The following is a 4345-nucleotide window of genomic DNA, read 5'->3' on the forward strand; positions in this document are numbered from 1 at the left end:
TTCTTCAATATCTCACACGGTTGCTGTGTTACTGTTAAACGAAGCGAATATACGCCTATAACGACGGCAAGGCGATTGTAGTTCTTCGCGACATTAACATAACATACTGCGGCAATTGTCGTAATCTAAATGGCGTACGATTCTGCTATGCATTCTGGACGATGGCGTCGAATATAAGAAACACGATGTGGGAGAAAATACAGATAATTAAATATTACGACGTAAAAATAATTGCTAAAACTAAATGTGACCAAAGAAATCTTACCTTTTTTTGGTGCCGAATAAATTTGTGGTGTGTTTTTTCATTACCTCAAACGGTTCCCGTGTACCGGTTAAACGAAGCGAATATACACATATAACGTGGTGCCTGGAGATAGTATTTCTTCGCGATTTTCACGTAACGTACCGGTACGATACTCCTACTCTAAATGGTGTTTGATTCTGCTATGCATTCTGGATTTCGGCTCCGAATTTTCGAACTACGATGGTGGGGGAAAATACAGAAAATTTATTATATCGACGTTAATAATAATTCCTAAAACTAAATGTGGCCAACGATATCTTACCTTTCTTTTGATACCGAATACAAATGTGTGCCAGGTTCTTCAATATCTCAAACGGTTCACGTGTTACTGTTAAACGAAGCGAATATACACGTATAACGTCGGTTAGGTGATAGTAGATCTTGGCGACATTAACATAACATACTGCGGCGATACTCGACATCTGAATGGAGTTCATTTCTGCTGTGCATTCTCGACGTCGGCGTCGAATTTTAGAACTACGATGGTGTGGGAAAATACAGATAATTAAATATTTCGACGTTAATAATAATTCCTAAAACTAAATGTGACCAACGAAATCTCACCTTTTTTTGGTACCGATTATAAAGTTGTTGTTTGTTATTTCAATAGCTCAAACGGTACCCTTGTTACTGTTAAACGAAGCGAATGTACCATAACACGTCCCACATAGTTATAGTATTTCTGCGCGACCTTCGCAAATCATACTGGGACGATTCACCTTCTGTAAATGGCGTACGGTTCTGCTATGCATATTGGACGCCGGCATCGAATTCTCGAACTACGATGTGGGGGAAAATATAAATAATTAAATATTTCGTCGGTAGAAAAGATTCCATTAAATAAAAGTTCCCAACAAAACCTACCATTTTTTGGTACTCAATACAAAAGTATGGTTTCTATTTCAAAGGCTCAAACGGTTCCCGTGTTACTGTTAAACGAAGCGATTATACACATATAACGTCTCGCATGGAGATAGTATTCCTTCGCTACTTTCACATAACATACTGGGGCGATACTCGTACTCTAAATAGCGTACGATACAACTATGAATTCTGGAGGACGGCGTCGAATATAAGAACTACGATGGTCGGGGCAAATACAGATAAATAAATATTTCGACGATAAAGTAGTTCCTAAAACTAAATGTGACCAACGAAATCTTACCAGATTTGATACCGTATACAAAGGTGTGCTTTGATATTCAAAGCTCAAACGGTTGCCGTGTTGCTGTTAAACGAAGCGAATGTACACATATAACGACGGCTAGGCGATAGTAGCTCTTCGCGACTATCACATAACCTACTGCGGCAATTGTCGAACACTAAATGGCGTACGATTCTGCTATCCATTCAGGACATCATCATCGAATTTTCGAACTACAATGGTGGTTGCAAATACAGATAACTAAATATTTCGACTTTAAAAATAATCGCTTCAAATAAATATTCCCAACGAAATCTTACCTCTTTTTGGTACCGATTATAAAGTTGTTGTTTGTTATTTCAATAGCTCAAACGGTACCCTTGTTACTGTTAAACGAAGCGAATGTACACATATAACGTCCCACATAGTTATAGTATTTCTGCGCGACCTTCGCAAATCATACTGGGACGATTTTCTACCTCTAAATGGCCTACTGTTCTGCTATGCATATTGGACGCCGGCGTCGAATTTTCGAACTATAATGTGGGGGAAATTACAAATAATTAAATACTTCGTCTTTAGAATTGATTCCAATAAATAAAAGTTCCCAACGAAACCTTACTTTTTTTTGTTGCCGAATACAAAAGTGTGGTTCGTTTTTTCAAAAGCTCAAACGGTTCCCGTGTTACTGTTAAACGAAGCGAATATACACATATAACGTCGGCTAGGCGGTAGTAGTTCTTCGCGACTTTCACATAACTTACGGTGACGATATTCGTTACTCTAAATGGTGTTTGATTCGGCTATGCATTCTCGACGTCGGCGTCGAATTTTCGAACTACGATGTGGGGGAAATTACAGATAATTAAATATATCGACGTTAAAAATAATTCCTAAAACAAAATGTGACCAACGAAATCTGATAATTTTTTTATCCCGATTATGAAGGTGTGCTTGGTTCTTCAATATCTCAACACGGTTGCCGTGTTACCGTTAAACGAAGCGAATATACAAATATTACGCGGCTAGGGGATAGTAGTTCTTCGCGATTTTTACGTAATGTACCGGTAAGATACTCGCACTCTGAATGGAGTACGATTCTGCTGTGCACTCTGGACATCGGCGCCGAATTGTCGAACTACGATGATGGGGGCAAATACATATGATTTATAATTTCGACTGTAAAAATAATTCCATCAGCTAAATGTATCCAACGAAATTTTACCTTTTTTTGGTACCGAATACGTAGCTGTGGGGTTTGTTTTTTCAATAGCTCAAACGGTTCCCGTGTTGCTGTTAACCGAAGCGAATACACACATAAAACGTCGCTCATGGAGATAGTATTTCTGCGCGATTTTCCCGTGACGTACCGGTACGATACTCGTACTCTAAGTGGAGTAAGATTCTGCTATGCATTCTTATCATCGGCGACGAATTTTCGAACTACATTGGTGGGGGCTAACACAGATAAGTAAATATTTCGACTTTAAAAATTATCGCTACCAATAAATATTCCCAACGAAATCTTACCTTTTTTTGGTACCGAATACAAAGTTGTGGTATCTTTTTTCAATAGCTCAAACGGTTCCCGTGTTACTGTTAAAAGCAGCGAATATACACCAATAACGTCGGCTAGGCGAAAGTAGTTCTTCGCGACTTTCACATAACCTACTGCGGCGATATTAGTACTCCAAATGTTGTTTGATTCTGCTATGCATTCTGGACGTCGGCGCCGAATTTTCGAATTACAATGTGGGGGAAAATACAGTTGATAAAATATTTCTACGTTAGAATTAATTCAAACAAATAAATGTTCCCAACGAAATCTTACCTTTTTTTGGTACCGAATACAAAGTTTGGGTTTGTTATTTCAATAGCTCAAACGGTTCCGGTGTTACTGCTAAACTAAGCGAATATACACATATAACGTCGCACTTGGTTATAGTAGTTCTTCGCGACCTTCGCATATCATACTGCGGCCATTCTCGTAATATAAATGGCGTACGATACTGCTATGCATTCTGGACGACGGCGTCGAATTTAGATCTACGATGTTGGGCGAAAATACAGACAATTAAATCCTTCGACGTTAGAAATAATTCCTAAAACTAAATGAGACCAAAGAAATCTTACCATTTTTTGATACCGAATACAAAGGTGTGCTTTGTTATTCAAAGCTCAAATAGTTCCAGTCTTACTGTTAAACAATGCGAATATACATAAATAACGTCGCATAAGTTTATAGTAGTTCTCCGCGACCTTCGCACATCATACTGGGACTATTCTCATCCACTATATGGCGAACGGTTCTGCTATGCATTCTAGACATCGGCGCCGAATTTTCGAACAACGATGTGGTGGAAAATACAATTATTTAAATATTTAGACTTTAAATATAGTTCCTTTAAATATAGTTCCTTTAAATATAGTTCCTTTAAATATAGTTCCTTTAAATATAGTTCCTTTAAATATAGTTCCTTTAAATATAGTTCCTTTAAATATAGTTCCTTTAAATATAGTTCCTTTAAATATAGTTGAATTCCTTCAGCTAAATGTATCCATCGAAATCTTACAAATTTTTGATCCCGAATTTAAATGTGAACTTGGTTCTTCAATATCTCACACGGTTGCCGTGTTACCGTTAAACGAATCCAATATACACCTATAGCGTAGGATAGGCGATAGTAGTCCTTCGCGACTTTCACATAACTAAGAGCGGTAATTCTCGATCTCCAAAGGACGTACGATTCTGCTACGCATTCTGGACGACGGCGTCGAATTTTAGAACTACGATTGTGGAGGCAAATACAGATAATTAAATATTTCGAAGTAAAAAGAATTGCTAAAACAAAATGTGACCAACGAAATATTACCATTTCTTGACACAGAATACAAAG

The sequence above is a fragment of the Habropoda laboriosa genome, unplaced genomic scaffold, assembly GCF_001263275.1.
Source record: "Habropoda laboriosa isolate 0110345459 unplaced genomic scaffold, ASM126327v1 scaffold1012, whole genome shotgun sequence".
NCBI lineage: Eukaryota > Metazoa > Arthropoda > Insecta > Hymenoptera > Apidae > Habropoda > Habropoda laboriosa.